Source organism: Eschrichtius robustus, chromosome 3, assembly GCF_028021215.1.
Source record: "Eschrichtius robustus isolate mEscRob2 chromosome 3, mEscRob2.pri, whole genome shotgun sequence".
Classification (NCBI taxonomy): Eukaryota; Metazoa; Chordata; class Mammalia; order Artiodactyla; family Eschrichtiidae; genus Eschrichtius; species Eschrichtius robustus.
The window spans coordinates 54,118,072-54,139,663 of NC_090826.1; positions in this window are offsets into that span (position 1 = coordinate 54,118,072).

The following is a 21,592-nucleotide window of genomic DNA, read 5'->3' on the forward strand; positions in this document are numbered from 1 at the left end:
TCCCACAGGTAATAAACAGTAGAGCTGAGACTTGGCCCTCCCTCGTATTCTGTCCAACTCCAAAGCCCACACTCCTAACCACTACTCCATACTTCTTGAGAGTATGGCCATTCTGGGTTCAAATCCCTTTACTAGCTGTTGACCTTGAATAAACAATTTACTGTCTTAGAGTGTCAGCCTGGTCACCCATTTAGCGGGGTACCTCTTCTCTCATTTCCACCTGGAAAAATCATACTCTTCTTTCAAAGTGCAGCTCCTGGAGAAGCTTGGACTCCCCATTTCCATCTGCCTCCCAGCAATGCTGACTCCCCTCCCGACTCCCACCACTGGGCTTGTTTGCCTGAGTACACTCCCGGGCTCAGGGTGAACCACTCTGAATTCTGGATGTTCGTGTATCTCTTATATAAAAAAAATCCATTGCTGTACTACCTAAAATTATCTCCCTGCAGGAGGTACACACACCATACTCAGGGAAACCTGGCTTTAGATGGACACCTTCCCAAAGGCTAGGACTTGATCTTACTCATCCTGTGTCCCCAGAACCTAGCACACAGTGACTGCTCAACACGTTTGTCAGATAAACGAAGCTGTGAGTAAATAAATGGAATTTTGGAGATGGTCTCTAGACTTCCATCGAAGCTTTCCTGATGTTTGTTGAACTGGTGGCTGTGGAAAGAGAGATCAGTAAGAAATTTTGAGTTTTAGTGAGATGGGTAGTGCAGAACCATGGTGTGCTACTCACTGGGTGAGTCCTTGGGGAATAGCTACGTGGAAGGAGTGTGCAGGCAGGCCAGCCTCACCGTGTGGAACCCAAAGAGGATACTGGCAGTTGCCCACATGGCATGAATTTGAGGGGCCTTGGGAAGGCCATCTGATCCCCACTGAGGGATCCATTCCTTGATGGAAAGCACCATCCTCACCTTTTAAAGTGCAAATATTCCTAATTCCTTTAAAATAAACTGACCCATGGTTATCCCGAGGTCAGGTCCCTTTGTGGGTAGAGTTGAGAGGATCTTACTAAACAAACTCAGCTTACTTCTGAATTTTGCTCAGGATGGGCAAACAGAGGACAAGGAAGAGAACATTTATCAAGTATCAAGAACTGTGCCAGGCATTGTGGTGGGCTTTTTATGCCTTAAACAAACAAACAAACAAACAGGGAAATTAAATGACCTGTCCAAGCTTGTTCCAGCCCCGAGTTGGTGGAGCCAGGATTTGAACACAAGGCTCATGTTCTTTCTACTGTACATCCGACCAGTTCTTTTATAATCGATAGAAGTAGAAACTTAACACCTGCCGCGCCTACATTGGCAGAAAGTCCTGACCTTCATCAGGTCCTAAATGCCTCCCATTTATAAAGAGGTTGGTAGCTTGAGATAAAGAAGGTAGAAAACTTAACCCAATGCCTGGCACACAGAAAGTGCTCAGTAAATGGTAGGATTATTAATAATCTCAGCCAGGTTATCAATGGCATAGGAATGGGATTTTGTCAGGTTGACAAACTGAGGCAATTATAGGGAAATCTTGGACCCAGATACTTAAGTATCATTTTCGTAGCCTTAAGTACCCTATTTTAAGGACATTAGCTATTACTCTCAGTAAAAAGGTGCCCCTGAAGGGTTTGAGCAGAATGGTAGAATACTTTGACTTACGTTTTAAAAGGATCACTCTTGGCTTCCGTGTTGAGACTCAGAGGAAGTGTAGACTCAGGAAGACCTAGCAGGTGCTGTTATAACAAGACAGACAAGAGATGATGGTGGCTCTAAGCAGCACGGTAGCAAAGGAAGTGTCAAGAAGTGGTCAGGTTAGGGTTATATTTTGTTGGTAAAGCCCGATGGATCTCCTGCTTCATGGAACAGGAATCTCTCTCTGTGAGATGTACAGGAAGCCTCCAGGGTTAAGGGCCTGAAAATGAAGTTACCATCAACTAACTTCCTTCCTTCAACGAATACATAGTGAAGGAGAGATATGGATATTCCTTTCTAAGCACCCAGAGATCCAAGGAGGCACTTGACAGAGTTACTGCCGGGAAAGCGCCGCCCTTGTGGCCTCACCCAATACAGAGGCATTTGCCTGAGAGCAGAACTCATGAAGGTTGGAGAGACGGGAGGATGAGCAGGACAGCTCTAAACCAGTTTTTTTTTTTTTTTTTTCCTGGAGCTTTGGCTACTCTCTTGCCTTTCCTCTTCATGTTTATCTGTCCTGGCCTGGGGTGAGCTCCCACCCTCACCCCCAGGGTATAGGGAACACCCCTCTCCCCGGGTCTGATCATTATGCATGTATATTTAGGAAATATTTTCTCAGTAACAGCCTCACTTGAAGACAGCTTCGATGGTGCAGACACTTGGGAAGCAACGTGCATTTCCTGAGGGCTGCAGGCATTTTCTTTCCTAACTATTTCCAGCTGCTCCCTTCCAGATGAATCTAGTGAACATATTCAGGCTCACACGGAGGAGGAAGCTTTCTGAGGAAAGGGAAGGCAGCCTGCGAACTCCAGCTGCTGCACTGTTTGCGGCAACTCTATTTTTAATATACATTGCTGACCCTAATGATAGTCTATTGAGATGAGGGCGAGAAACGTCTGATCAAGTGGAGATTAATTTTTGACTGTGTCGCCCAGAATGCATGAAAATGCACTCCTTTTTTCTATTTAGACTCCCAGGATGCTTTGATTGATTGACTAGTTTACAAATGAAGGTGATAAAATTAGGTTGAAGACCACATACATTTCTTAAAATGAGGCTGGCTGGTGGTGGAGACAATGAGGTTTGGACAGATTATATTGCTGGTTTAGGCAATCTTCTAAGCATGTCAAGATTTATAGACCTGTACTGTAATGTTACAATTGCAGCTCACTGATATAGGTTTCTTTTCAAATTCTTTCGCATTTTATTTGAAAAAGGCCATTAGAGAGTTATAGACTATTGAAAAAGCTTTTTCTTTGCTAACCCTTAATAAACTCTTCCAAACAAGGACTACTGCATTTTTATATTAAATTTAGACCAAAATCTATAAAACATGCTATCCCAGGTTGGATAATTTGATTATTATTATCTAAATGGAGTTATGGTTCATCTTGGGTTTGCAGTAATGTACATAGTAAATAAAATGTAAGTTGAGATTTGTATAAGATCATAGGACACTGGGTTTTCTTTTCTGTTGTTTTGTTTTTCCTGTGAGCCCTTCTTTGGGGAATCTCAGCCAATTTTCTCTGAGATGAGAAATTAAAAGGAAAAAAAGGAGGTCCCAATGGTGAAATTAATGCTGCATTGTACTTAAAACAAATTGCTCTTAATATTTACTTGTTCTTATCACAATAGAGGCAAGCTACAAATGTCTTAGGAGTTACCCGACTAATAAGATTTACCGAGGGGACCAAAACGCATGAGAAAATACTCAGCAGAATTAGAAACAATTATTCCGTTGTAAGTTATGATGTGAGAAATAATAGATGAGATTCTGAAGTTATTTATGAATTAGTCAATTCTGTTTCATACATTTTTGCCATCAGAATAACTTATGAAATCATTTTCCAGGCCCATAGCATTTTATGAGAGTTCTATACTCAGTTAAAGATTTTCTTCTAGGGCTTTCTGCAGTTACTCTGAAATCTTTGGTGATGCCCAGATTTTGACCTAAGTTTTCCACTCTGAGGGCAGCCGCTGGCAGTGCCAGAGACTTCCTGAGGTCTCCATGCTGGAGTGCACAGTATATGGAGAGCTGCTATGGATTTTATCATTTTAGCAGGAGGGACTCAAAGTGGGTTGAGAGTGTCAAATAAGGTGATGTGGATGAGGCGCTCAGCCTCTCGGTAAATGGTCAGAGATTTCGACAAATTAATTGTCATTACTAATACTATTTTTGCTACACCTTTTGTTTCCAGGGAGCAGGATAAACACAGTGCAAGTCCAAAAGTTTAGCTTAGATTGCTGCTAACCTGCTATACGACCTTGAGCTAATCCCTTATCGTCTCTGTTCCTCTGTCCTTAGGATGTCCAACTACTTTCAGGGGCGGTTTTTTTTGGGGGTCAAATGAAGTGACAGCCATGAAAGCTCTTCTAGAAGTACAGAATGCTGTAGGAACATCAGTAATTATTTTTGATCATTCCCAGGTACCTGCCCTCTGGCTTTTTTAAAGGTGGAAAGTGGACCATTGTAAGCATAGGGGAACTTCTCTAACTGCTGGGGGCAGTTTACAAGGGGGTTGCCAGTGTGAGGGAAAGGATTTAAGGGGGCTTGGGGTCAAGTGGTTTGAAGAACCCAGCAGGGCACCAGGCTGCTGCCACTGATTTAGTTTAGAAGTGGATGAACTTTGAAATGCAGAACATCATTTCTGCAGAAGGTCGTCATATCTCTTGATGATTTACACGGAGAGGGTTGAGACTGTGCTGGGTTCATTTTAGATCCTCCAGTGCCAAGAGAAAATATGCTGATGGAAGAGATAGTGCCTGGGTAGCTGGTAAAGGCTCCGACTGCCAGAAGAAATGGCAGAAACGGACCTAGTCGATTTCAGTGACGATGATGATAGAATCCGCCAACCTTCTCCGCCCTGTCTGGGAGACTTTGAAGTTTGGAATTTTGTACACAAGATTGCTTCAACTGACTTTTTACCCTCATGCTGCCAAGCACTTCTCGGTACTGTTGGTTCAGGCTGCATCTGGGGGACAGGATGTAGCTTCCCCTTAAGAAGAAGTCCTGTATATCATCCCTCACCCTAGAGACCCCACACAGAGCCCCACCTGGTTTTAAGAAGTGGTCTGCAGTCAAATTTCAGGGAAAAAAATTAAAAAGCTGACTGTAGGATACTACTTCTCAAATATACCCATATATTAATATTTTAAGTGTTCAAAGGCAATGTCCATTTTCTCAGAGACATTCTGTTATTTAATTAAATAGGTCATTCGTGTATAAAAGCATACTTTTTTCTTTTTAAGCCATGGATCTTAATGAAGTGTTTTTTTCATTTCGATTGAAAAAAAAGATGTAGATTGTATATATTTTCATTTTCCATGAACTGACTCTTATGGAAAAAAGATTGCCGATTATTGCGGCGTGGACAAAGTAGAATCCCAGCTGGTAGAGGCTGGCTGACTCAGGAAAACCATATTGAATGGGAGGGGACTAAGTCCAGGCATCCAGTGGCAGCAAACCTGATGGACCGAAGGTTCTGGAAATGTGGGTGGAGTAGAGGCAGGGGCTCATCTGCACCGGTGGGGTCCTCCCACCGATTGTCCCATGGGGCAGTTAACGAGGAGGCTGCCATATTCCTCATGGTGGAAGAAAGTGAGTGTTTCCTTCCTTCGCATCACCCTTCCAATGCACTGCAGCATACACAGTGACGACATCGGTTGCAGTGACAAGAGACAGTACATAACACTCTGGCGTGACGTCATCAGCCTGTTGATAATCTTTCTAAATGTTTGCCAGCAAGATATGAAATCTTAGCAACAGAGGTATTTAAAGGTTTGGATAAGTTTGAAACACAGCGATTTTTCAATCTTATAAGCCAACCAGTCCGGGAGCCTGTTAGTCTACAAGTGTCTGCCATCTTTCTCAGGGTGTCAGAGAAAATGGAGTGACGGATCACTTTTTGGTGTCACTGCTCGAGACCTGTGACAATCAGTGAAATGATTGTGTCTGCCTCTACACATATCTGTAATTGATTGCCTAAACCCTACGACTCTCTTTCCCAGTTGATGTGATGGAACATTGGAGCGAAATCACTCTCGATGAGGAGGAGCCAGGTCCATTTGTTATTTACTTCCCTGCCTGCTTCCTTCTCCCTATCCAGTGCCAATTGTCCCCCAAGAGCACATTATGGTAATCAGCCAGAATGTATGTATAGGAATCAATCAAGGTGAGAGCTGCCGCAAGAGTTATGACATTACAAAGTCTGTTTGTAACTTTTGATTTATGGAAGATTTTCCATTTTATAAATTGGGAGTGAGGCATGTTGGGATGGCTTAACCCTTGAATTCCCCTACAAAGAAAATGCATTAAGCATTAAAGCAAATAAATAATAAGGCATTTTAATTATCTAGTGCCCATAGATAATTGGAGTTCTTGCCTGTTTGGCTTGTGACTTTAGGTAAATGCTCCAGCTCTCTGAACACATTCGCTATCCTTACTACAGAATAAAACTTGCTCAGGTTCTGGAGAGTAAAGACACGCAATAAATTTCCATTAAGGACCAATATTGGCATGCAATGCTTTCTTCCGCCACGAGCTTGAGAAGCAGCCATGCCATAGAAGCATTCCCGGGGATCTTCCTGTTCTGATTGTCACTCTCAGCAAGGGTGACTCAGGGCAAGGACTTCACAGACACCAACTCTCAGGCCCATGGGATCCTTGGTATAACACTCTCATTCTGTGCCTTACAGAATTGCTGAAGGCCAGGGCAAAGCCAGACTCAAGCCATTTTCCCAAGTGGACAAAGCAATACCTAGTGTTTTGTTATTAACAGCTGTGCTTTTTGAGGCTTGGCACCTGTCACAACCGTGGCTTTAAAGGAGGCAGGAAACAAAGCACTATCGTCAGCTGGTCATATTAAAATTGAGACCTTTTATGTTCATCTAGTGCATCGGTCATTACAACCATCTCAGAAAGTATGCTGAGTTGGTACTGACAGCCCCATTTTTCAGATGTGGAAGCAGAGCCAAAAATATGAAATATTCTGCTTAAGAACATACCCTGGTGAGTGAGAGCTCAGGATTAGGGGACAGGCCTCCTGACTTCCTGGTCCGGTACTTTTTCAATGAACTGAATTTAATTTGTATTCGGGCCTCTGCACATGCAGGACAAAGTGCTCCGTCCTTGTCCCAATTTCTGGAGGCAACCATCCCTCAGCTCATCCAGGGCCACCCAGCCGTGTGTTTCAGGTCTTATCACTCTCACTCAGTAGCTCGCTGTCCCCCTTCAGAGAACCAGTCTCTGCATCCCTGTGGCCCTGTGGTAAGTCTGCCCCAGCACATCCACTGCTGGTGTGTAAGACACAGTTTCCCCGCTGGAGAATGAGCTCAGGGAAGAAAAATATTCGTCCTGTTCCAAGGTCACTGGGAGGCCCTTCCTTCAATCTGCTTTTTGCTTGGCAATCTTGCCACATTATCTTGTGTTGAACTAAAGTTCTGTTTCTTTTTTTATTAGCACCGTGGACCTATTCTGCTTAAGCTCCCTTTTTGTTCCTAATGTGAATCTTAAAGCTAAGAAGAATGCAGATCCCAGCAGACCCACTATCTCTCTTATAATCCATTAGGAACGTAAGATCGCTGCCTCTGGAAAACTTAAAAAACCATTTAAAAACAAAAAGATGAATAAATGAAAATGTTATGAACCTGGAAATGTTAATTAAGCCATTCTCAAGGAACAGGCTTCCCAGCCCAGATTAAAACACCCCATCACTTTTAAGTAGTTAACACCTTTCTCCTTGAAATAAGTCCAAATTAAGGACAAAATCATTATAAAAAGAAATAGTAAAGAGACCAGAAAACGGTGTTGAGAATTTGGCTATCGACTGACATACTTAAGTTAGAGCAAACCACGAAGGCCAAAGCCATAAAGTGAAGTCTATTTCCAGACATACTGTAGTTCTTTGCCAAGCAGTTGTCTGGGTACCTTGATGTAGAGTCAGAGGATGTAGAAGCTCACAGATCATTCCGTTGAATCTTTCCACTTTTTTAGATTAAGGAACTGAGATCCAGAGAGGGTGAGACATTTTCTTAAAATCATTTAATAGAGTTGAGGCTAGAACCTAAAACTTAGGCTCACAATCTAGTGTTCTTTGCCCTGCATACACCGCTGAGCAAAATTATTTCAAAATAATAATAATAATAATAGTAGCAACAATAATAACTTTTTTAAAGGTACTGAATCTATACCGTGGTATCTAGAAGATGTGTCTCCCAGACTGTTTTCTTTCCTGGGAAAGAAATAGAGCAGAGCCTTGCATGTCAAGACATTATTCAGCTAGCAATCTTGGCCCTCAGAAACACAGACACAAACTGTAAGGCAGAGGAAGAAAGGCTGAGTCCCCAAAGTAGCTGTAACAAAGCCCGTGCACTAAATGTCATTCACTCGGCCCCATGGAGGGCATCTTCAGGCTCTATGCAGTATTATTTATTCCATTTGACATATAATTCCAAGCAGATTTGAAGCAGAAAGTTAGTTGGTAGCAGCCTGACAGCAAGAAGAGGCAGCTAGGCAGCTGTCATTTCTTACTGATGGCCATTAGAATTGACAGCTGGGAGCCCAATACTGAGGGAGCAGATGGAGAAACTATGAAAGTAGAAATAAGGAATAAAAGTACAGTAATACGGGGCCATTTCCTTTAGGGGCAAAAAGCTCTACAAAAGTATCTTCTAAGGGCGCCTTTGTCCTACATCAAAGTACAACAGAAATAACTAACAATGATAACTTTGTTTTGTTGAGCACCTGTTATGTGTGAGGGATGGTGCTAGGTATTTTCATGAATCATTTCTAAGCTTTGCAACCCTGCAAGGGAGGTGATATCATCCCTGTTTTATTGATAAGGAGACTGAAGTTCAAAAAAAGTCAAGAATCATGCCCAGGATCACAAGACCTAAAATAAAAGGCAAAGTGAGGATCTGAACATGAGCGGTGAGACTCCAAAATCTATGTTCTTTCCGTTGTGTTCTGTGACTCGAATTCACCATCAAGACCTGGAGCAAGAAAAGAAGGTGAAACATCATACATGATTTTCTCTATAAAAGAGAATAAGGAGAATGAAATACAGTTTAGAATCTGCCACTACATATATGTTTTTTGCATAGAATATATGAAAGGCACAATCGTCTCTCAATTAATTGACATCACTGACAAAGGATGAACAGACACAACTTCTGCAGAAAATTTGAGCTTTCCTTTAGAGTTCTAACACTTAAAAATGCTAATGCCTGTAGTAAAGCCCTTCTAAAATGTATATACTTCTCTGTTCTAGCATAGGGTAGAAACCTCACACATGGGCCCAGCCCTCAGGAGCACACAGACTGGTTTGGGATACAGACCTGTAAACAATTCATTTGTAAGAAGATGTAAACTAAGTCCTGTGGGAGCTGAGAGGAGGAATTAACTTTGCCTGGCAGATGACATAAGTTTAAAAAAATCCCAACTTTAATGTAGTCCCTGGCAATAAAACATTTAAAATATTCAGTTTTTATTTTCCAACTGAAAAATAGGCACCTGTCAAAAGTCACTGCAAAACAGTAACCACTATAAGTGAGTGATGCCTATAGTGCTTCAGTGTGAGCTTGTGTGGTCCTGTAATGATTCATCTTTTGGATTCCTGGAGGTGTATGGAATGTGGGCTCTCTTCCTCTAAAAAAATAAGAAGCTGATTTGCTAGGCTTCATATGCTTTTTAAAAAATATATATATGTACTTTTTTTTTTTTTGGCCATGTGGCACGTGGGATCTTAGTTCCCCAACCAGGGATTGAACCCACACCCCTACAGTGGAAGCGCTGAGTCTTAACCACTGGACCACCAGGGAAGTCCCTGCTAGACTTCATATGGACTTGATATTTTTCTGTCATGTATGTACATCTTCCTGGATCTTTATAACAACATTGTGAGTAAAATTATTATTGTTTTTCCTTTGCTGTGGAAAAATGAGGCCCAAGGTAACACAGCTGGCCAGTATCCAAGTGAGAACTGGAATTCAGATCTCTTGACTATGGGTGCAGTCTCTTGCTAGGGTAGGGTGCTGTCTCCTATATAACTTGTTCTGGTTTAAATGTCTGCGTATTCTTTCCTGCACCTACTCTAAGTAGGATGCAATTTCTGTACTTGCATTTGTACACCACAGTGCATCTCAAGGTTAGGCTAGCATGCCGTTGTTCAGGTACATTCTACCGGCACTCCCAAAGACCTTCTCATTCATTCATTCATTCAATTAAGTAGTTTTGAGCATCTACCCCATGCCAGGCAGTAGATAGTTTCGAGACACTGTGAAGAGTACTCTGCCCTCAAAAAACTAAAACAGCAACAACAACAAACAGCTTATATTTCAAGAGGAATTCCAGACACATATAACTAAATGTGTATAAAAGGCAGGCTGTGGTAAAAGTCAGCTCTATCAGAGGAGCAAGCAAAATATTAAAGAAGCACAAAGGAGAGATTGATTCTGACGGGTGAGACAACAAGATGATGAGGGAATATCTCGAAACACGTCCTGGAGGACATGACATTTCAGTTAGACCTTCACAACTGAGCACTATATTTTGTATTGTTCTGGATTAGTCAGCTATTGCTATGATAATGTGGTAAAACAAACAACCCCCAAATATCACTGGCTTATAATAGCAAATGTGTATTTCTTGCTTATGGGTCCCTGGGGAAGGTCCTTATAGTTCTGTGGGTCCCTGGGGAGGCTCTGCCTTGAGCTACAGTTGGGGTTCAGGTAGCTCCATGTGTCTCTCATTTTGGGACCCAGGCTGAAGGAGCAACAGCTACCTATTGAAGGCATCCTCTTCTAATGGTGTAGGGCAGCGGCACAAGAGAGGATACCCAGTTCTTAATGGGAGAAACATGCGATGCCTCTTTAGTCTCTGCTTGGAACTGGAACACTGTCAACCGTCACTTCTACCCACATCCCATTATTCAAAGCAAGTCATGAGGCTAAGCTCAAGGTCAACAAATGGAATAGGGAATATACTTTAGTCCCAGGGAAGTCAGGGAAACGGCAATGAGGGAAGGAAGTGTTGTAAATAAATAATGCAACCTACCCCATGTTCTTCCTGTTTCTTGGGCTTTATCTACTCAATGTGAATGTATGGTCCTTGAAGGGAAATAAAGCCCTTCTTTCTACTGAGCTCTCCTCCATTCCCAGGGGAATGCTGGCTGTGTGGGAAGAGGGAAGAGGAAGGCAGAGTAGGACAGTAGCATTTTGTGACACCACAGTGACTCTCACCTGCACGATAGCTACCCCAACAAGGAGGAGCTTTGTTCATCTCTTTCACTGTGGACCCTCCAGTGCCTGGCATGGAGAAAGTGCTTGAAAAATGATTGTTAAATGAATGAATCAATGAAAAAACAAAACTACCATGTTTACTGCTTTGATCACCCATATCCTAGACTGTGGTTCCATTTTATTGATGGCTGGTACATATAAGGCCTCAATCAATAAATACTGATATATTTATATGACATAATACTCTGCAGTCGTTGAAAGTGATGTGGTAGAAGAATATTTAATGACTCTCTGTTTGGGTAAAATATGTCTCCTATACGTTTGAGTGATTTTAATTTTCTTTTTTTGCTCAGTTTTACTTTTCTAAAGTTTCTATAGTAAACATACATTTATTTTACATAAAATAATAGAGTTATTTTTAAAATAAGATTAACATACAGTATCACATATGAACAACATATTCTAATTTTAGATGCAGTCTGGAAGAGCACCATTCCTTGGGATGTAGCATTTGTACTTTTGCCCTTTATGGCTAGATGCTCTGAAAAGTGGGTCCAGGGATAGGAGTCAGTTAATTGAGCTTTGACCTGAGTGTGTGTTCATATAGAAGGAATGTAAAAATTAGCCCCCAAATGAAAGTCACTTTAGGCTTTTTAGAAAACATTTAGCAGTTGGCTGTTTGCTATCGTATTGACACAACTTGGGAGTGGGGAGGCCTGGGGTAGGCTCTCCCACCAACCAATTGCTGGACAATTGGACAAATCACCCAACTGTTTGAAACAAACTAAGTTTTCCCAGAGGGAGAATGAAGTTGATTCCTGCCATGCATTAGTTTAGGCAGGAATAGACCTAATAGTTTAGGTACCAATGGACCCTGATTTAATGATGATGTTTTCATGAAGTAACAGAGTAGAAAAAGCTATAAATTTTACTCTTTAACCAATAGGACTGCCTTCTCTCTAAATTAAAAACAGTATGCTCATGTTGAGGATTAGTATTACTCATTCATCACTAATCAAATGCCGTATTAGTTGGGATAATGCTAGCTACTATAACAAATACACTCCAAATGTGTAATGACTGAAAAAGAACCTAAATTCATGCAGTAGTCCAAAGTATTTCTTGTATTTCTTGTCAACAGGCAGCTCTCTTCCATGGAGTAATTTAGGGATGCAAACTTCTTCCATTTTGTGGCTTCGCTCTCCTCTAGAGCGTTGTTGTTATCTGCATCTATTGGTAGAAGGGAAAAGAGAGTAAGGATGAGGACATCACTCATTTATTATAAACCTTGTCCAGAAGTAGCACCTGTCACTTCTGCTCACATCCCACTGGCTACAACTGAGTCACATGGCTATACCTAATTATAGGTGAGGCTGGGAAATGCAGAGAGTTCTGTGTCCAGGAAGAAGAGGAAGGAGATTGAGGAAAACAATTTGCAGTCTCTCCCACAAAAGCCTAGTATATGGCAGGCTCAGTGCTAGTCAATAAGGATGCTAAGATGAGTAAAACACTTTGCCTGCCCTAGTGGAGGTCCTCGTCTAGTGGGTGAGACTACGCTATATTGACAGATAATTATAGTGTCAAGTAGAATGTGCTATCACAAGGCAATAAAGGTGAGCCAGTGAGAACATTGTGCATGTGTATGGGGGAGTAACTAACTCTGCCTGTAACGAAGGGAGGTCATGAAAAGCCCTGATTATGTCAGTTCCATGAATGTTTATTGAGCAACTACTAAGAGCCAGGCACCTATTCTGTGCAGGTTGCTGGAGATACAGATATAATTCTAGCCCTCAGGGGAGATGAATATATAAGCAGAACAGATTCAAATGGATAATTGCTCAGATCACTGGGAAATGGGACAACTATAATGTGCATGCTATTTGGGTTAGATGCTCTGGATTTGAGTCAGGCATACTTAGGTTTGAATTCCATCTTTAACACTGTTAAAGTCACTGTGTGACTCTGGGCAAGTTTTCCAACCTCTCTGAGCCTTTGTTCTCATTTTAAAACAAAATAACAACTCCTGGTATGACAGTATATGGTCTCAGGAGCCAGAGCACCTCTTCTATGTACTAACTTTGGGATCTTGGGAAATTCATCAAACCATTCCGGCCTTTAGTATCCTCATCTTCAAAATGGGGTTGTCAATAGTACCAAATACAGGTGGTAGGTATATGTGAATTCAGAGAACAATTGTTCTCTGAACCACGCCTGGTACATAAAAACTGCTCAGTAAGTGTTAGGTCTCATCACTACTACCTTACAGTTTGATATGGACATTAAATGAGATAATGTCTGTGCCTGGCAAACATTCAATCAATGGTAACAATTATTATTATAAAGTGAGAAGCTGAAGGTAGGATGATCAGAGTGTCCTAAAAAGAAGCTGCTGAGAAACCAGATAGAACAGAATGACTGAGGCAAAGATCCCGGACCCACAAGTTTATTCTTCACTCATCCTAAGACAGAATCAATGAAGGCTTGTGATGCTTGGAAGGATAGTGCTTCCAGTTTCAGGTCGAAGGCTGTTAATTTCCTTATTTGCTTCCTCTGCTTCTACCATTGGTGAGGGCTTTGAGAATATGCCGTAAACTTTAGGTGAAGGCAGGCAGGCATAAATTATTTTCTCTAAGAATACAGGAGGAAGGTCTCCCTAAACACAGCATTCATTGGTTAGAGTTTCCAGAACCTTCCAAAATTCTGTCTCCTTTTACAGCATCCTGCAAGTCCAAAGTAATGAAATAAAGGCATGGTAATAGGTAAACACAATTACAGCACCCAGATAGCTCCTTGGCAGGCAGGGGGCGTTTGAGAGCATTGGCTGTGGTCTCATTTTCCATAATCAAGCCCAGCCCTGCTGTGATCACTATAGTATTATGACCTATGGGGCAAAGATTGTACCATACGTGATATTTCATTTTTGGGTAGCTGGGGGTAGTAATGAACCAGTTGCAGTCAAGTGAATTAATCTCCCCAGCTATTCAAAGACGAAACTTCATGTACAGCAATTTGTTCTTCATTGCTTTCCCCCCGACTGTGGCCTTTTCAAATGACTCTTCCTACAGAAAAATGGAGAGAACGAAAAAGAAAACTCAATAAAAAAATTTTTAACCTTGGCTAAATGTTGATATCTTTTCTGATCGTCGATAATAATAGCAAATACATCCCATAGATACACAGCTTAGAGTTCACGTTGTGGTTCTATTAGCCTCATACTGGCGGATTATGAATCTTAAAAGATGAAATAAATATGCAAAGAGCTGCTATAGCATAGATTCCAGAGCCAATTTCGTACTATTTAAATTATCAATAGGTATTTATCCAAACTTCAAAGAGCACCTTCATCAGTCTCACTCAGGAGAATTACCCAATTGTTGTGCATTTAAAGAAATAGAAGTTAATGATTAAAAACACATTATTGAAAATGAAAGGCTCTGGCATAGGCAGGTATAGACATATAACACAGCTGTTAATCCTCCATAAATTTGTTTTTAATAACACTGCTGTTTTGGTTGCATATAATAATTATTTCATTAAATCTAAATTACATGCATGGTTAGGCATATTTACAACATGTAAATGTAATGTGTTGCGAGCGTATTCCATTGTATGTTTCCACACAGTTCTAATAATTTTCCAAATTCAAATTGACTAGGTGTAGGGAAGTACCTGGTCATTTATATGATACCTTCTTTCTGATATCGTTAAGGGCTCCAGAAGTTTAATACCCCTGAGTTCTAAACACATCACTAGTCAGTGTGTGGGAAAGACAATGTGTTTATCTGCTGGAAAGAAATGATTATGGACCCAAATGAAAGGGGGAAAAATGCTTTTAAATAATAGTAAAATGTGCGTTTTGCTTTTTTAAAAAATAAAACAAGGAATCGAATACTAGAAAAGGCTATCTTGAAATAACAATCAAGAGTGTGTTGTGCATGATTTTTCCTTTATGGAGAGCAGGAGACATTAATATATTTGCCTATGGCTTGTGCATTACTATTCCCAGCTATGCAGAAATGGAACGTGATTTACAGCAACACGTTCTTTGTTGCTGTTCCAACATACCTATTGTCTTCCCTGCATCCTGTCTGGCTGGCTGAGGAGAGAGGATGCTGCTGGACCACACTCAATCATAATGGGTGTCTACAAATAGAGTAGGTGTATGTGAACTGGGATTTTTCAGCTTTGTCTACCGAGCAAGCCAATCCGAGCACAGAAAGAACGATAGCTGAAGGTTTTACTGCTCTTTAAGTTTCCCCACTGATTCCCATTGTGACTGATTATACCACAGAAGTTACATAAAAATCACATTAAATGCCAACTAAATCAAGACTTTTCATATCTTTTTTTCAAAGCAATGAAATTCAGGACAAACACTGTACTATGCATGAAGATCACCACCTAGAGATCTAAACTCTTCATTCCAGATGTCGTATTTGAAAATGGAACTAGAGAAAAGTGTAGTTTATTCATTTTGTTATTTTCTGTGGTGCTTGCACTGCTGTTTTGAAAGCCCACCACAGGAGAGCTCAATTAAGAGGCTTCATAATTTTCACCAGTTAACTTTGATTAAATAGGATGTCTTGGAAGGGCATTCAGTAAATTTAGGCTATAGATTACCTGTAGTGAGTTTTCAACTCTCTGAAATTCTGGAATATTAGTTGCTTGGACAGGCCATTTCTTTCAGAAGGGTTGTACTTTACCAGCTGATTTGGAACGGTTGTACTTCATTTTATCAGAGCAAGAACAGAGACAAAAACTTCCTTCTACTGGTTGGAACAACAGGTATGTGGAAAAAGAAGATGTTATGCTCTCTACTGCCAACTGTACTAATAAAGTGTGAGATCAGAGGTTCCCTTTAACCAAATTCTTTTAACTTACTTATTGTTAGGTAGCTTTCCAGGTCACGATAATTGCCAAAAATTAGAAAAAGAATGACTAAATGAACACGTTCTCCCTGACGTGCTACTCCTTAGACAAGAACAAGATTCTCTACAAATAAGCAAGCTATTTCCCACTGAGCAAATGGGAGAACCAAGCCTGTTTCAGCTATGGTCAGTAAACTGAGGAGTTGAACACGTATGAGGCGATAGCTGTCAATTAGCTGATCACGTCACTCCTTCTTTCGTATTTTTAAGGGAGAGGCTGAAAATTTAATAAAATTTGCAAATTCTATAGAGTATAGTGATGATCAGTTTTAGTTGCCTGCTGTATGACCTCAGGCAAGTTACACAGTCCTCTGAACCTCAGTTTTCCTTATCTGTGAAATGGGTATAATAACAGCACTCACCTCATTGATTTTTTCTGTAGATTCAATGAGACAGTGCACTTAAGACACTTATATAGGGCCTGACATATGTAATACTCAATAATTGTTAGGGCTTAATATTATTAACATTTTTCTTGGGAGTATTTACATTGTTTAAAACATGTCTGTTTAATAAAAACAGCTTATAAGTTCTCCTTTTGACTTTTTAAAACTTTATCATCAATTAATTAATTCCATCCAAGCATCAATTTTGTAAGATGGGTGCAGAATTATTTTATCCTCCTTGGTTGCTGAGAAGGGTTAGATAAAGAGGAATTAAGCGGCTTGCCTAGGACAGCGCTAATGTAAGTCCTAGAGTCTATATTTTTGACTCATTTACTTCCATCACATGACTGGGGGTGGGTGAGGAAGGCCCAGAACCCCCAGAATGCAAAATGTTTTCTCTGCAGTGCAGAACTGTTTGCAGATTCCAGTAAAGGGGTTATAAAGAGTGTGGTGAGGGGGGAAGTCTGTAGACCAGCAGAAGTGGCAGCATTTACATATGGATAGCCAACTTTTCCTTCCAAGAAAAAAAAAATAGTGTCAGCAGCATTCACACTTCTGAATATATTAGGTTTGTAAATCCAGGGTGCAAATTGTTTGTAGAATCTCAAAGCCCTTATAATATTGTCATTCGTAATCAGCTCACTATGAAAACAGGTCTTCCAGAGGGCACCAAAATCATTTGAACTTGCAATCTGTAATAGATTTGAATATTCAGATAAGGTCAGCGGTCAGAGCAGAGGAGACAGTTTTGGTCAATAAACAGGTTTAGTGAGACAAAATCTTTTTGTCTACATGGGAATAGCTTGGAGAAATTGGTTCTCAAGGGGAAATCAAAAGATTAAATTCAGCTGTGTTGCCAATTTATTTGCAGGCCTAACAAGTGTGTGATGGAAATCTTTGGAGGGGGGAGGTGCCCGCCCCGTGAGAAGACCCTGTTGACAGCGCCAGAGGGGGCTTGCAGGCAGCTGTCCTGACCGCAGCTGAGACTGAGCTTGATAGAGGCCTACTGGGTGGGGAGAGAGAAAAGGCATCCCAGGACCAGGCCGAAGCTATCCTGGATTAAGCCAGCCCACAGGAGGGCGAAATATCTGGGTGGCCTTGTTTTACATTGTTCCAACCCCTGCTATCCTCTCCCTGACCCTTAAAATTGCTCTCTCTGAATTGTGTTTTCGCATGAAGCCTTGGCCAACAAGCCATTAACAACTTCTCTCTGTGAAGACCCACAGGAGAAATTTCTCTCTGGTCTCAGTACTAGGAAGACTTGGTTTCTCCTGAGTGCCTGGTTTACCTTAAGGATTCTATGAATCATATAATTCTATGTTTCTTACACTGTATTTTAGGGGTCTTCTAGTTTGCTTCAGGAGCTGCTATGAGGTTGGGAGTGAGAGGAAAGGAAGGAGAGGGAATGGGCTCTGAGGCCTGGATTCCAGCTTCTACCCAGAGCAGCTCTGCATTTATCTGTTTTCTGCATTTGTGATTTTATTTGAAGAAGGGACTTAGTAGCCAACATAAAGGTTTGGAAACCACTGACCTCTTGCTAATGCTTCTTGTGGCACTTGGAATGAATTCTAACCCAGAGCCTGAGGGATCTGCACTTGCCCATCTCTTTGCCTCATCATGTATAGTCACTAGTTCAGGTTTATCTACACTGATCTTCTTTCAGTCCCTGAAGTAACCCAAGGCCTTTCCAACTTCATGGCTGCTAATTGGAATCCTCCTTTCTCAACCCTTTGCCTGACTCTCTTCACTATGGAATCAGTTGGGTTTATGTTCAGCTACATAAAACAGTGAAACTCAAAGAACAGTGGGTTAGATAAGAAATATATCTCTCTTACGTAGAAGACAGGGATAGGGAGTCTAGGGTTCATCTCCAGAGTGTCATCTAGATTCCCGTGTTTCTTCTCTGCCATCCTCAGTACATGCCTTTCATCTTCAAGACCACGTCATGGTCCAAAATGGCCACCGGAGCTTCAGCCATCAAAGACCATTAGTAGGAGGAAGTGGGGGACCACAAAAGGATGCTTCTCCCAGCTAAGGCACTGTCTTGAAGCCATTTCCAGAAGCCCACCCGGAATTTCAATTTACATTTTGTTGGCCAGAACTTAGTCATATGATCATCTTCAGCTTCAAGGGAGGCTGGAAAATGTAATGTTTTATTGGGGCAGCAATATGCCTAGCTAAAGATTGAAGTTCTATTATTAAGAAAGAATAGAAACCAGGGGGCAACTCAGGGAGAACTCAGGTTAAATTTCACTTTCCCCAATCTAAAGTTTGATCTTCCCTAATACTTGCTCTCTTAGAACACTATTGTTCCTTTATAAAATTTTCATAATTTATAACTATATATCTAACTGTTAAAATTTGTCTATGTAACTGGATGGCAAGATCTCAAAGGGGAAAATTTGAGTCTCTTTTTATCCTATACTCTATAATCAGTGTCCAACAAAATGCCTTTCATCTAATATGTGAAATAAATACTTATCATGTAAGAGAATGAATGAATGAATGATATTTCCCTGATTGTATTGGTTGCTAGAAAGTTCAGAGCCAAATTTGTGGTTTAACTTCAATAAATAGAGGGCATTTATGGCACTAAGTTCACTCTAGGATCTCATTTTTTACCCCTAATTTCTCTTTACTTTAATTTCCTAACTTCTTTAGTAAATTTGCTTACATTGTACAGATATTTTAGAGGCTTATCTTAATCCATTTGGAAATTAAGGGCAGGGCATAGCTAAATGAACACAGTAAAGGACAGATAAAATTTAAGTGTTCAACAGGACTGCTGTAAACAAAAGTTTTAAGTGTGGAAAAAAATCCAACAACAATAAAGATAATAGACATCTCTTTCAGCATATTGTTTGATGGTCCCAGTTCTGGGATGCATTAATGTTAGTAAAGAATAATTAACTAACCATAAAACAGGATGTTGTTTGAAAGTCACTGCTAAGCAGCCGGAGTTCGGTTAAGATCACACTTAGGAAGCTAAGGATGATTAACCTTTGCCTAGGTTATAAAATGGCCCATTTGAGAACTGTTGCCACTGGATATATTACCCGGATATCAATTGGATTACTGAGTGAGAGGTTTTACATGATGTTTAGTATGATGATATATCTCTGGTTACAAACTGTTTATGACAAGTGGGAAAGCCAATAAAAGATAAATGAAGATTTAAATAGATTTTTCTTCTTTACATGAGTGAGGTTAATTTATGCATATATAACTCAATACCTGTATATTTAAAAGAGATGCTAGTTTATTATTTGTTAATGAATGAAGAGAGACGGCTGTTGAATATGTAAGTAAAATTGTAATGCTGACATTGGAGCTCCTGTTTAAAGGGGATTTTCAGTTCACTGAGATTTTTTCATTGGAATTTTTATTTGGTGCAAACTTTGCCAACTGAACCTTAGTTTAATTTGGCAATGTTACAGATCAAGAGAGAAGTCACTCGCATGAACTTGCAATAAATTAAATTGCAAATACACTGTGTTTCCTTACAATTACAACTTTTCTTTGATTTGTCATCAAGTGCACATCCTGGGGCAATCATTTTTCTTTAGGTTTTTTTTTCGTACTTAAAAGTAAGCTGTACTTACTGTCTTTAAACTATTTTGCTGATATAGGCCTAAAAGTCTTTGTGGACAGGGACTTCATCTCTTAAGCTTCTTTTGCATTTTCCCTAGTGTTTAGCACATGTTAGGTACGTGGTAGGGGCCTGATAAATTCTTAGAGTTTAAATGGCTCCCTTCCTTCCTTCCTTCCTCCTTCTCCTCCTCCCTCTTTCCCACCCTTCCTCCCTCCCTGCCTTCCTTCAACAAGCATTAATTGAGTAGCTACTACATTCTGGGCTCCTTGCAGAGAATTAAGATACAAAGATGAGTGAGATGTGGGTGTCCTGGCTTAGGTTAAATAAGGGTTGAGGCATTGATATGTCATGATACAGATGATCTAAACTGAAGCTTTCTCCACCCAGTATGTGTATCATGGCATCACCTTGTGAAGATAAAATAAGGGAGTCAATGAGAAGACACTTTGCTAACATGGATGCTACAGAGGTAGCTGGGTAAAGCAATATAGGGAAAATGGTCTGTAAACTATAAAATGCTGAGCAAATATATCATTATCATAAATTATGTACATGTCAATCTCCACCACCACCAAATTATGAGCAAGGACTTTTATTCATTTCTGTATCTTCAGCACATTATAAGCATACATAATAAGCACTCAATAAATGTGTGTTTGAGTAAAATATTGAAGCTTTATTTTTTAATATTATAATCATCACCAGTACTACTTAACTTGAATCTTGTTGTTTTGTCTTGTTAGGATACTGATATAAGACATCCCGAATTATCCTCCACTTGTGAGGGCTCTGACTACCCTGGGGTGCCCAGTGGAGCCACCTGTATGGGTTGAAACTGAGCTCCTTTGCCCTTCACTTGAACCCTAGGTCAGAGGTAGAGAAAAGAAGCTACAATAAAACACAACAAAGCCAAGCAGACAAACACAACTGCAATAAAAGCCACTAGTGGTTGAGTAGATTTGGTCAGCGCCAACAAAGACTATTAGCCCACATGATTCCACGATTCCACCTTATTCAAATTTCTGAGTTAGAATTTTCCATATAATGTCAAGCTCAGTTGTATTTATGTGGAAAATGGAGCTATAGAAGGAAAGACTTCCTTTGTTTTGAAATCCTCAAAGGCCCACGGCTCTTCATGAGGCTCCTATTTGTGTCACTCATAGATTATTTTTTACTCATATGAACTGTGGACAGGCACAGTAGTAAATGATTTACACACGTAATCTTTTACTCCTGCGCAAAAACCTGTAAGGTTGGTATTATCATCACCATTTTACAGATGAAGAAACTGAAGCTAAGAAAGGCTTGCCCAGGGTTATAATGCACTTAAGCCATTTAACTGCTATTGAAATTTCTGGCTTTAAAACCTGGATTCTTTCATTATTATTTTAATACATGCTTTTTCAATTTTGTTTTCTTGTTTTATTATTTCAAGAAGATTTTTAAAAAGTCCATCCCAACTTTTATTTTGAAAATTACCAAACATACAAAAAGATTTCAAGGTATAGTATAGTGAACATCCATCTCTCCTCCAAGTAGATGAAGCATTTGTTAATATTTTGCCAATTTGCTCTCTTTCTCTTTACACACACACACACACACACACACACACACACGCACACTTACTATTTTTTTTTCCTGAACCATTTGAATATAAGTTGTGGAGATAATGATGACACTTCCTCCCTGAATATTTCAGCATGCATCTCCCAAGAGGAAGGACATTCTTTCATGTAACTCACAATAACAATACCATCATCCTAG